Raw genomic sequence first — 14,127 nt, 5'->3', positions numbered from 1 at the left:
GAAAATGCGGTCGGATTATAAAGAGCAACGAGATCGCCTTTCCTTAAGTCCTTTATGAATTCTCCTAACATCTCTCCTTGATCTCATGACGTTTTCGCGGGGTTAAGGTAAAGTGGATAGTGAAAGGAGATAGGAGGGACAAATCTAACGCACCCAAACTCTCTGGAGGCATTTAAACAAAGATGGCGTACGAGGAGATGGACGACGCTACAGCTACATACATTATTTACATTCTAATAATTCATATTAGAAGAACAGCGGATCTTTTGGCTGCACTGATAACAACAGAAGGAAACAACACTTCTGTTTATTACGTCATCTCCTTCCACTTCGGGTGAAATTCTCGAGCATGCGCAGAACGCAAAGGACTTATCGAGGTGTTCTTTTCCGATGATGAGATGTTCGTTATGGTCCGATGTAGGTCGGACTAAGATATTTACATGCATTTAAAAAGTCTAAACAAACAAATATCTAGCACCATGTAACCCTACTGAGAGACTTCACTCTCTGCTAGTTTCAATTAACACCAATTAACTCCACAAGCTCCTCCCCTTTTCAGATCCAATGAACTTAAAGCTGTTTCAATTCGTCTCCTACATCCAAATTATACATTTTAATGTAAATATTTAAACACTTATTAAATTACTTTAAATAATGAAGAAACCTCTTCTATTTAAATCATTTAAACATAAAGACTGTCCACATACAAACCCAAAATATTACAAAGTGAACCACAATTAGAACATGAAAAGCAATAAGGCTCCTACAGTATTAAATCAGAGTTGAGCTCTTACCCTGCAGAAGATTCAGACTCCTTCAGAGCTGAACTTCCTGTTTCTGTCCAAACACTCTCAGTTTAAACAATGGGAGGATTCATGTGACTTATTTCCACATGACTCAAAATGAGGACGTTTTTAAAGTATAGGGCATGTGTTGTAGTTCCTCTTAGATCTTTATCTTGTATTGGACTTTAATCCTGTGTCTCTTACAGGACAGAGTCCAGCAGAAATCCTCTTCTCTGATTTTAAACTGAAACACTTCTCTCTTTTATCTTTAATGAAGCCAACAAAGATCATGGTTACATTTTAATCATCATTTATCCCTGAGAGGTCACCACAATGATCACATGACTAACTCTTCTGTCAGTGAGCATGAATCTGTGGTTTCAAGACAAACACTTCTCTAAAATAATCTGAACCCCTGCAGCTGATTCAGTTCAGTGTTTGTCACTAGCGTCGAGTCTGTTCCAGCTTTGTCTGAATATTTCTATTTAACGTCGACTGATTCATGACCGCTGATGAGTCAGACACAGAGAAGGAAGCACAGAGAGTGTAGCAGCCAGTTTGTTCACTGGTCTCAAAGTTCAGACTGTTTCAGCAGACAAACTTTTTCTCGGTAAAACACCGGAACAGACATGAAACATGTCGCACTTACACCGGAAGACTTTAACATACTAACAACAGACTGTAACAGAGTTTTAACCTGCTCTGTGTGACTCATTTTAAAGAAATGTGAAGAGAAAAAACTGCTACGTACCTCGTAACATGGAGAGACCAGAGACTGTACATAAAGGCGGAGCGTCAGGATATAAATGAGACTGTAAAATAGAAGAAGACGGCAGGTCGGAAAACCAGAAACCAACCTGTGACTGAAAGCTTTCAGTTGCTTTTTCTCCTCATCGAGACAGAAACATGTCTGCAGAAGTTTCTCTTTATTATTCTTCACTTTGCTTTATTGTCTCATGACATGCAGCTCGTGTGTTTCTCTTCAGCTTTATATTTGATTCTGTCATGTTGGGTTCACTTTGAATCTTATTATTCTTATGTTGCTCTTTATCTGTTCTCTCTTTATTCTTCTGTCTGCTTCTGAAGCTCTGTGAATATCATTTAAAACATTTGAGCAGGTTTCATGATCAGCTCCTAAACGAGACATCAGGACCAGAAAGAAGACCAGCATGAGGTTCAAACATGTAGTCTATAAACTGTTCTGTGCTCGTCGTGTGTCTTCATGGTGCAGCTTCAGAAAGATGACGAGGTGACTGTGAGAATAAAAAGAAAGTCTGTTTCTGTTTGAGGAGCCTTGATCTCTAATTTATTAATTATTGATATTTTCTTTACTGATGGAGAAATCCTGAAAGTGTCGAGTTTGGTTGGAAGAAAAAGACAGAATAAAACTAAAAGATGTGAAGTATCTAATTACATTTAACCTGATATATAATTATAACCATAATGACACAAAAAACATTTTTCTTAAAGTGAAATAAAAGTGAAGCTTTACTAAAACAGGATAACAAACTGAAACTGATGTGTTTATAAAAATCAATCAAATCAGACAAATGTTCATCTTCTCTGACTCAAACACAGCCAGTGACTCTCTTAAAGATGTCAGACACCTCAGGTTAGATTTGAATCTTTTATCCCTTCATTGTTTCAGATTTGATGAACTATGATTAAAGGAGTCATCAGAGATGATCATCATGTTAGTCTGTAAAGTAAAGTGATGTCAGGAGGAGTTTTTAGACTTTCTTCAACATGACAAACAGCTGATGAGGTGCATCAATCTGAACTTCATAATCTTATTCATTGATGGTTTAAAACTTGTTTTTATTCCTCACTAAGTGTTCAGAGTCCCTGAATGAGCACGAGGATCACATGCAGAGTTGATGTAGTGGGCGGGCGTCACTGTTCCTTGTGCTTTTACATCAGTGATCTAAACCTGATCTCCAGATGACGGTTTTGTAAGATCCTTTGCCCCGTGTCTTCTGTTAAACCATTGTGTGTCCATTAAGCCTTTCTCCCTCTCCTTGTGTGTGAAGGGTTGAACATTAGGGAGAGCAGGCAGCAACCTTTCAGGAAGGGTAGGTCCATGTGAAGTTTCTGTACTGAGTGTATTTTATTTTACACAGGTGTGAAAATAAACCTGCTCCAGCTGCTAACAGAGTCCTTGGTCTTCATCTCATCCACACAGCACAACAGAGAACCTTTCACACAGTGTCAAGCCAGACCAGCTACACCAACAAATCCAACTTAAGTCATTAGCCTAAAAGTTTTGGCTAAATGGAAAAAAATATCATAAAGAGAAAGAGACTGGATCCGACCATAATACAGCATGCTGATGATGCTGGCACTGAAAAGCAAAAAGAACTTCACCAAAATCCATGAGGCTTACGGACATGGATTTCACCGTTTCAAATCAAAATGAGACAAGACAAACAAATAAATATATATATATCCTGCTGTCAAGTGATCTATCTTTTACACTATGTGGTAGGTTAGGTCACCTGTTTTGCTTCATTTTATATATTTGAGGAGCCAGGTCGCTTGTTTTGGGCTTGTTTCCATAGAGCTGGTTGCTTGTTTCTCTTGCGAGATCTGGCAACACTGCCCCCAGGTGGTGTTAGTTCTTAATTTACATTATTGGTTACTACCACCACTAACTACAATTCACTTAGCAGACGCTTCATAGAGAATAATGTCATCTTACTGAAGTTATTTGGGTTTATTACACTCTAAGATTTAGTAGTTTTTGTATTTTTAATGACATTTTGTGTATCAAATATCTTTTTTTTTCTTTTCTCTCAGCTCCATCCAACACTGCGGTGAAGCCAGCCGCTCCTCGCTTTTACATGGTGAAGTGAGCAGCCCATTTTACAATACATTGTCACTATAATGAGTCTTTCTTTCTGACTTTACTCATTATAGTGATTTATTATGGACTTTGACAATGGATTTCTTAAAAAGTACAAAGTAAAAGTACTTCATAGTACAGGTGCATGTAGTCTAGGAAGTACTAAGTCCAACCATATCAGAATCATTGTCTACTTATGTAAGAAAATATATATAATTATTGTTTTCTAACTTCCCCGACCTCCGAAGCTATTCCCTGTACTGTATTCTGTTTACTCCCGTTTCATACACTTGTATCTCATAGTCAGTTTTATGGTAAGACCTAGACATTCAGCACTTCACTTCATCGCTCTCTCTGTCTGTTCCTCCTGCTCGCTCTGCAGTCCGGAGCATTTACCATAAAGATCAGAATATGTGGGCACTTCACATTTAGGGGCGGCTCACTTCACCATGTAAACTCGAGGAGCGCCTGGCTTGACCGCAGTCTTATTTCAGCAGCCTCCATCATCCCACATTCAGAGCAGTTTAAAGATAACCTCAAACTCCTGATCAGCTTCATCACCACAGGAATGTTTCTGATGTTTCTTTTTCTCTTCACAGATTTTTATGATGAATATATTCCTAAGTCAAACCCTCACCTGCCATCCAACAGAATATGTGTTTGGAGACGCGTGCTGTCTGAGGTGTCCCATCGGTAAGATCGTCAATCTGTCCCTCCAGGATTTCTCTGGATGTTTCTCTGGATGTTTCTTCCTGACTTGTCTGATTTCATGGCAGCTTTTAAAATAAAAAGTTAGAATGAAAGTTATGATGTTTTGAGGTTTTTGTTGTCTTAACACATAACACGTCCACAGCGAGTGGATTGTAGTCAATGCTTTATCTTCAAACATTATCAGATATAAAATCCTACAATGTCTGTTTCCTGATTGTGTGACATTAAAGTTTTGTCTTTTCAACAGGGACTCGAGTTAAAACAGACTGTGAGGAGGACAAAACTACATCCTGTCAGCCGTGCACAGAGGGGACCTACAATAATGGACTGAACGGATTCAAACTTTGTTATCCCTGCAGAGAATGTGGAGCAGGTAAATTAATGTTGATGTTGTTTTTATTACCTTTTTAATTTAAAGGCAGAAGTTTTATTACTGAGTCCTTGATGAGGAAACTGCAGCTGGAGTGTTGTTCTCTGTATTTCCTGTTTGTTTTTAGAGCAAACCTTAAATCTGAATCTCTCATTGGTTCAGATGTTTTCCTTTGAGCTGGTTTTGTTTACACAGAAAATAGTCAAAGGGAGCAGCTGATCTGATCAAATCACACTGCAAGTGTTCACACAACATGCTGTGTTTACCCCAAATATCTCTCTCTCTCTCGCTCTCTCATTTACAGACACAAATATTAGTGAACTTATTTCCTTCATATTTTAGACTGCATGGATGATATGTCTGCAGTATTTCATACATGAAATGAAAAGTTATCAAAGATTGATATTTAATTAAGTTTATAAAGATACTTTTTCTTGGTATCAGGTGAAATTGTTCTTTCTGTACATTTGCAGCTCATCGATCATACATTTAAAGCTTTAATCTGGACTTCAAACTAAACAATGTTTTCAGGTGTTTCTTTCTGAGATTCTGCTTTAAAGATCTCATCATGTATTTAGTTTAATATTGAAAACTGTCACTGTGTGTATTTCCTGCAGGAACTTCCTCCACAGACACCGTGTGCTCCACCTGCTCTGATGGAACATTTTCAGACGGGACGTTTCCATCTTGTCAGAAACACAAACAGTGAGTGAAGCTTCACATCACACATGGACTCTCCAGATGTTCCTGTAATAACTGTCCCTCTATCATTACAGATGTGAATCAGAGGATCTGCTGCTGCTGAGAGCAGGAACTGAGACAGAGGACGCTCAATGTGGAGATATACCATCAGACTGGACTGGACTGATAGTCTGTGTTGTTTTGGAGCTTTTAGTTCTCGTGCTTGTGGCATTAACAGCGTGGTGTTACAGAGAGAAGATAAAAAGTTTTCTAAACAGAAGTAAGAATTTATAATGTGACAATAAAAACATGATCATGTTTCATTATAGATACCATCAATGATTTGTTTCATGATGTCTTACAGAGGAAAAAAGTTCAGCAGGTATGTTTTATATCTCTTTACTCTCAAACAGCTTCACAGTTAGATCATTAAATGTCGCTCACTTTTCCTTTTAAAGAAACCATCGAATCCAGAAGGCGAAACACCTTTAATGGTGATGGTAAGAGAAACAAAAGATGAGGTGAGACTAACAGTCGTCCCATTAGCGTGTTACCAGCACTCAGTAAGATCTTTGATAGAGCAGTTTTTCATCAAATACAAGTCAATAAAATGGGAAGGTCAACAGCTGTAGTAAAATACCTTACTCCTGACTCAACGAAGCTTGCTCTGGGTACTCTAGTTCTTTCACAGCTTGATTATTTCCAGATAATTTGGGGAAATGCCACAAAAAAAGGTGGAAGCAGACTGCAGCTTGTACAGAACAAGGCGGCACGCCTGGTTCTTCAGTGTCCGTATAACACTAACATCAACATCATGCAAAGTCGTCTCAGCTGGCTGACAGTGGATCACATCTTCACTTCTACTTGCTACATGGAAACTTGAGCAGTTCAAAACGCCTTCATATCAATACAGTCAGAATTTAGAGTCACATGCATACGCCACCAGACGAGCAACAACATACAGTCATATAGAGCACTGACAACATGGATGCTTCACCATTTTTCTTGACTAAATGAACACAAAAATCATTTTTTAAAGCAAACAAAGAAACACCTCGGGGCATCGTATCTGTGAGATATGCAAAGAGGTGTTGGTCGTTTTTCGCTTTTTTTTAACCTTGTTTAAATACCTGTCTGGAGCTCTCGGGTACAGCTAATGGGGATCCTAACAAATAAACAGACTGCAGAGATTTTCAGCTCAATGATCGCTAACTCATTCAGATTAACTTTGTCCATTTCCAAAAAGTTCAAGTTTAAAAGTAACTCTTTTCTCTCTTCAGGGTGTTTCAGAACAGCCCTAAACATGCAGACATTTCTCTGAGCCCTGCAGACTAAATGTTCTCCAGCATCCAGGATCTTGGATGGCCATCTCTGCCGAGGCAGGAAGGCTAGGAAGCGGGGCCGGAGAGGCGGCATCAGGCAGCGTGTCCGAGGAGCCACCAAGCTGCCGCCCCTGCTCCTGTGTAACAACCGCTCGCTTTAAAACAAACTGGACGACCTGCGGGCACAGGTCGGAGCATCCTACGAATACCGTGAGTCTGGACTGATGGCATTTACAGAGACTTGGTTTAGGGATGATGTACCGGATAGTTTTATACAAATTGATGGGTTTACTCACATACGTTTAGACAGAGATGAAAACTCCGGCAAAACAAGAGGAGGAGGAGTTTGTGTTTATGTCAAGGACAGCTGGTGCCGTAATGTTGCCATAAGAAACAGAATATGTAACCCGGACCTCAAGCTGCTGTGTGTTACCCTGCGACCACACTACCTGCCAAGGGAATTCACCAACATATTTGTGTTGTGTAAAGTGGAAACGCCAATAGAGCAGCTTGAACAAATCTCAGACTGTGTCCACCTACATCTACAGAACAAACCTGATGCCCCCATGCTCATTCCTGGTGATTTTAACCACTGCAGCTTGAACAAATCTCTGCCTGGCTTCTATCAATATGTTAAGTGCAGCACTAGAAACAACAACATCCTTGATAAGTGCTATGGCAACATTAAAGATGCCTACACAGCCAGAGCCAGACGCCCCCTCAGCAACTCTGACCATAACGTGATCCAACTGCTCCCCACCTATCGATCAGTTTTCAAGTCCAGTCAACCAGAACTACACACTGTAAAGGTGTGGTCCAATGACAAAACAGAGGAGCTAAAAGGATGCTTCCTTAGCACTAACTGGGACATTTTCTTTGAGGATGCTGACCTTAACACTGCCACAGAATCAATCACAGATTACATCTCTTTTTGTGTTGATTCAGTCATACCCCAGAAAACTGAGAGATTCCCAAACAGTAAACCTTACATTAGAAGGGGAATAAAGGAATGCATCAACAGGAAGAAGTCCGCCTTCAAATCAGGAGACACTGCAGGAGTCAGAGCTGCACAAAAAGACCTGAACCAGCAGATGAGAGCGGCACGGCTGCAGCACAGGGAACGAGCAGAACAGGAACTGTCCCAATCCAACTCAAAGAAACTGTGGGACTCCATCCGTGGAATGACCAACATGGACACAAAAAGGAAGCCCCTATCTGCACACAACGAAACTGCACGTGCAAATGAATTTAACAACTTTTATCTGCGCTATGAAACTGACAATCACAAGGAATGTTGTGTAGTTTTAGAGAATTTAATCTGTAATGTGAACGAGCACAGAATTTGAATTAACCCACACTCTGTTACTAAGGTTTTTAAAGCCATGCACACCAACAAAGCAACAGGGCCGGACAACCTGTCCGCCTTTCTTTTAAAGACATTTGCAGAGGAACTTACACCAGCCTGGCATCAACTCTTTCAGCTCTCCATGGATACACACTCAGTACCAGATCTATGGAAAAAATCAATAATAATCCCAGTTCCCAAAAAAGCATGCCCCAAGGAGGACAATGATTACCGGCCTGTGGCTCTCACCTAAAATGTTATGAAATCACTGGAAAGACTCATAACAGAGGAGCTACACTCGGAGGTGGAGCCATCCCTGGACCCCTACCAATTCGCTTACACAAAACACCGTAGCACAAGTGACGCCATCTCAATAATAATGCATCTTGTCCTGAAGCACCTCGAAAGTCCTGCTGCATATGCCAGACTGCTTTTTATTGATCAGCTTTTAACTCAATCCAGCCACACATTCTTCTTAAAAAAATAGTTGAGCTAGATGTGAACCCTTTTTTAATCAAGTGGTACGATTCCTTTTTTTCAAACAGGCCACAACAAGTGAAATTTAATTCTGTCTTCTCTGAAACAGCAGTAAGCAGCACGGGGGCCCCACAGGGATGTGTCAGTTCACCCTTCTTGTTTACTCTGTATACTAATAACTGTGTTAGCACCCAGCCAAACAAATATGTCGTGAAATTCTCAGATGATACTGTGATCCTCAGTCTACTCACAAATAATTCGAACCCAAGTAGCCACAGAGCTGCTATGGACAGTTTTGTGGACAGTTTTGTGGACTGGTGTGATGCTCATCAACTGCACGTAAACATTCGTAAAACTGTTGAGATGTTGCTGGACCCCAGATCAGTCGGAAACCGGAGCCCTGTGGCCATTCATGGTCACAGCATTGAACAAGTCACCTCATAGAAAGACCTGGGGGTGCATACTGACAATGATTTTAGCTGGCGGTGCCACACAGGTGGCAATCGTGTGTGCCAAAATCCATCAGCACCTCCATTTTCTCAGGAGACTAAGAGTGTTTGGTGTAAAATCTAAAGCTCAGATCCTCAGCCTGGTTAAGACAGCAGGCAAGATCATGGGAATGTGTGCCCCTCTTACCCCCCCAGGATCTTTTTGAGCAGGCCACAATCACACAGGCCAAGGGCATTTTATCGGACACTTCCCATGTATTGCACTCTGAATATGTTTTGTTGAACTCAGGGAGAAGGTACAGGGTTCCTCTGTGCAAACACAACCGCTTCAAAAACTCACTAGTCCCTTTTTCAGTTAAGCACATTAATGAGCTTTTTCTGTTTCGGGCGTCTGATTGGGTCTCCTGGACGCCTCCCTTTGGAGGTTTTTTTTCGGGCATGCCCGACCAGGAGAACCCCCTGGGGTAGACCCAGAGTTCACTGGAGGGATATCTTTCAGTCCTGGGAACGCCTCAGAATCCTCCAGGAGGAGCTGGAAAATGTTGATGGGGAGGAAGTCTGGGTTGACGTACTTCTCCTGTTGCCACAGCGACCCGACCTCGATAAGTAAGAAAATGTAGATAGATGGATGGATGGGTGATTTTTTTATATAAATGCGCTGATATAAAAACAAAACATTTTACAAAATATTTAATGGAGAAACCACCATTAGGATCATTTAGATATGGTGTCATCATGAAGGTTGTCCAGTAGAGGGCGCTCCTGATCCACAGTGAACAATACTCTCTACTTATTTTTTTATATTTTCTCCCTCTATAACCCTTATTAATCTGTGTTGCTCAATTGAATTTAAGTCTTACTTTATTTTTTGATAATCTCTAAAGTGTTTTATGTTTTTATGTAGGACAGAAAGGAGAGAAAGGTTTGAAGAAAAGATGAAAGATGAGATTGATGATGAGACAGAGTTCAGTATTCAGAGTTCTTCCTCCAGGTGATATATTCAGTATGAAACACAGAGCTTTACTTCAGAAACAGAACTGAGCTTTTGACCTTTGACCTCAGAGTTCTTACTGTCCTTTAACTTACAAATATTTGAATTGTTAGCTCAGTGTTGAAGTTAAAATAACAGACACTTAAACAGTTCTGTTTTTGACCACCAGAGGTCAGCAGAGCACAGATATTCAATAGTTTGATGTTATTGTTCAAGAATCAGACACTTTGATTTAGTCAAATCTTTTTATAGATAGATAGATAAACTTTATTGTCTGTCCCAACAGTGACAAAATACATTTTTTTGTAATGTTTTTTGGGCCAGAGGGACACTGTAGCGTCTGCCTACGCTCTTCAAAAGAGGAACAAGAACATAAAAAGTCAAAATTGTTTCTGAAGGTATTTATAATTATATAATTAAGTCTCACTTCTTCTCTGGTATCTCTAGCTGAACTGCAGACATTTTTCAATGAATGAATGAAACCTTTATTGCCCCTAGAGGAATCTGCCTTGCACAGAGAGCATAAAACACACTATACAAACAAACATTTACAGGACAACAAGAACACAGTAAAGCATCGCATGATTAACTGAGTGATTTCAGTAGCAAGTGAAATAAAGTGCAGAGTGCCGAGTTCATCCTGTATAATCAAAGCTTATTAAGCAGCTGAATACTGTGTGGTACTAAAGATGTAATGCCTCTTTTAGTCCTCATCCGGGGCATTCTGTACCTGCACCCTGAAGTCAAGAGTTCATACTACGAGCAAAGGGGGTGCAGAGGGTCAGCTGTAATCTTGATTCGTGGCTTTTGAGGATTTTTCTTTTATTTATTTGTTTATTTTGACAGGAACAGTGTACAGCCAATTAGCATATTCTTTACACTTACACATTTAATTTGTCTGCAATCGCTTGCCAAGCTGCTCGTCTGGCCTTTGCTGATGCCGAGGTGTTTGATTTGGCTGTTAAATGAAGTTTTCATATTCGTCAATGATGGTTTGCGGTTCAAGTTGTGTAAAAAATGTTGCGCTTTCCTTTAAATTCTCCATTGATAATCACAGAGAATCAGGATTTGTGATCCAAGTTGCTCCCTTTTCATGTAGGACGGGCACGCGCAAGTATCCTGATCACTGCGGTTCCAATTAACGATACTGAAATCTGTTTTGTATTCTTTTAAAGGCAAAATGTTAATTTGTAAATAGTAATTATCTGTATATACTAAGATGAAATCTGTTTGGTGTTGTTGAAGTCATTGAATATTGGTTTGTTGAAGTACATTCACTTTGACCAATTTAACTTGGACCCAGATTTCTTTTGCTTACCTTCTTTTCTTTAGAAATTACATTTATACATGAAACACTCCCATGCTATCGATCACATTGTATTGCAAAACATACATTCTCACAAGTGTAAAACATTTCATTTTTAAGCACAATGGAAACATTATAACCAAATAATGAACCTAGTGCAAAACAACAACATACATTTAAAATTGAATCCATCATGGAGAACACACTGCTGACGCCTTTGCTTCTTACTGAGCATTTTTGCTTGGCAGTCTAATCTCAGTCTAGCTATCTAAGGAAGTGGGTAGGTACACATAGAAAAAGATGGTAGTTTCCTTGTCTCGGGGAATTCTCTGGATAAATATGTCTTCCTGCATATAGACAACAAAGTCACACCAGTCTAAACCGGAAATCAGCATCTGGCTCTGGATTTGCCAAAAGTAAGGATGGGACTTTCTGAGTGTGTTTGTGCCCTCACTGATCTTTATATAAGCGCAGTCCACATAGATCACTACATTTGGGTATTTAATTTCTAGGAGGCCAAAGACTGGTTGCCCCTGTGGGTCATAGACAATACCATCAGGTGATGATCCCATCCATGGTGCGTCGGGGTAGATGAGGAACCCACAAGGGTAGTGGTTCACATCCCTTGTTTACAAACAGGCGGACGAGAGAGAGAGAGAGAGAGAGAGAGAGAGAGAGACGCGCAGTCGAGTCCGCGGCCGCACATCGGAGAACAACACAGAGAACATGACAGCTACTTTGTGTCTTATATTGTGTCATGTTAGTCAGATACAAACTCTGGATTTCTCCAGAATGAAGGCTGTCAGTGTTGTTTACCCGCGTGCTTGTGCTCGTGCATGAAGTGTACCGTGCTGAAGCACACCTCTCTGAAGTGTGCCAAAGCCAAGGAAGTGTACCATGCCTGAGTACGATACAGAGCGGTCACACTGGTCAAATGAACTGGACTTTAGGGTTGAAGCGTGCTTGGGCACGGTACGGATGGCCAGTGTGACCGCGCCCTGACTCCTTTATATAAGTTGCTCTTATGGAAAAGACAAATAATTATTTGCTTATTCATTTATTTTCTCTCTACCTATGTATTCATTTATTTAAAAAAGTCTTTACCCTAACTATACCGAACACTGCATAAAGGCACATTACACTTCTGGTAAAATAATGTGAACTCTGTGTTGGACAAGAGCTACACCTTTTTTTCTTAACTGCTACCTCATGTCTATGTATATGTTGGTAATGTGCATGTTTTGATCTTGTGTCTGTGTATGATTTTTAACTCAAATGTTTTCACAAATGATAATAATTACAGAAACAATCATGACAAAAAATATATAAATAATAATAACCTGACTCCCTGTGCAAGTCTTCTTTCCTTGGGTCTGGCTGAAAGGATGACCATTTCATTTACAGGAGCAGGTTTAACACCCTGCAGTTAGACAAAAAAAACGTTCCTTCCAAAAACAAGGACAAAGAACTTTACATAACCTCACAGTATGTCATAAAGTTAGCATACCATGGTTCTTGGTTTATGCCACTGCTGTTCTGTCTCTGTGCAGCTGTGCACTGGGGGGACAGTGGTGATGTTGAGCTGAGAATAGTGTGCAGTCTGGTATAATAGTGCTGCCACATGGTTGCACAAGGCTGCACCAGCCGCACAGGTACACTGGCAGCTTTGTAGCTGCACAGGACGGGTATCCCTTAGTGCAATCTGGGAAAATACACAAATGTGTTACAATGTTGTACAATACATACTGTACTTGCTGCAAGTGCAGTTTAACTTTAAATACTTAATGAAAATGTGTTATAGAAGGAACAATTATAGAAAAAGGAAGATAATAACTAAATACATTTAGCCAAACAATATCTGATCTCAATCTCTCTTTACTAATAAATATGAGAAGCACATAATATTGAGAAGTGGTAAAACACAGACTGTTAGTATCTAGTTTCTGTGAATCCCATTGCCTATTTTCACACAGTAATGTTATGAATTGTTTATCAAATTATGTATATATTTATAAGTAGCTTTTAGCAGTACTCGTGGCACCTATATGATTCACAGAAACTTGATTTGATGAACAGAAATCTGTCATGAACCTGCTGCATAACTTTCCCTTACACTCAGACTGTGAGGCTTTTGTTTTGTCCTCATTGATCTGAAGCACTCAGCTCTAACGCTAATCTCTCCGCTGGAATCCTTCTTTCATACTGACATTGAAAATTGTGACAGTGATAGAAAGAAACAAATAGAAACACATAGTGTTAGCACTTACTACACATTATGCCAGTACACAAACATGCTAACATTCACATTAATGATCTTACCTTCGTAATTGTGGATATGCCTCGTCCTTTGTTTTTTTCAAATGAAACTTTATTGACAATTTTCAAAGCACCGTCTCGATTTCACTCGTTCAGTGTGAGTACGTCAATCTCAAGGTCTGGTCGGGCGTCGTAAACTATTCAGTCTTAAAGTGTGAGCCGACATGCCACCCCGACTTTTACACAATCGGGGAAAAATCGCAGTGAGTCAGGCTTTAGTCAACCTTTAACCATAACGTGAATCAAATCAGGCTAAAAGGACATCAGCTCTGATTATTTGAACCACGTACGAGGACTGGGGCCCTGGATTCAAACCTGCGACCACTTCAACAAAGACTGAAGCCTCTCCTCCCGAGACCAAAACAAGTTGGCCTAAAGCAGGGATGGGCAACTTTGGTCACAGCAAGGGCCACATTCATTTAATTCTGACTGCCAGGGGGCCAAATTGTAGTATACAAAAACGATAACAGTCAATTATGTCTCAAATTTAACTCAACATATACCAGTGATCAAATATTATGATGGAAATAGT

The 14,127-nt window shown here is 40.1% G+C and overlaps 2 protein-coding genes across 2 annotated transcripts in view; both read right to left on the bottom strand.

Annotated features, from left to right (window-relative positions):
• LOC109999381 (tumor necrosis factor receptor superfamily member 14-like) overlaps positions 1-2,064 on the bottom strand; it is a 71,424-nt gene extending 69,360 nt beyond the window's left edge. The window contains exon 1 of the mRNA XM_065960990.1: positions 795-2,064. The gene's annotated coding sequence lies outside the window, so the exon portion shown is untranslated. The remainder of the gene's footprint in view (positions 1-794) is intronic.
• The window catches only part of LOC136176979 (tumor necrosis factor receptor superfamily member 5-like), a 94,473-nt gene that overhangs the window by 31,697 nt on the left and 48,649 nt on the right, over positions 1-14,127 (bottom strand). The gene's annotated exons all lie outside the window — the stretch shown is intronic.

This window comes from Labrus bergylta, chromosome 12 (assembly GCF_963930695.1).
Source record: "Labrus bergylta chromosome 12, fLabBer1.1, whole genome shotgun sequence".
Classification (NCBI taxonomy): domain Eukaryota; kingdom Metazoa; phylum Chordata; class Actinopteri; order Labriformes; family Labridae; genus Labrus; species Labrus bergylta.
This window is presented reverse-complemented; position numbering and strand designations above follow the sequence as displayed.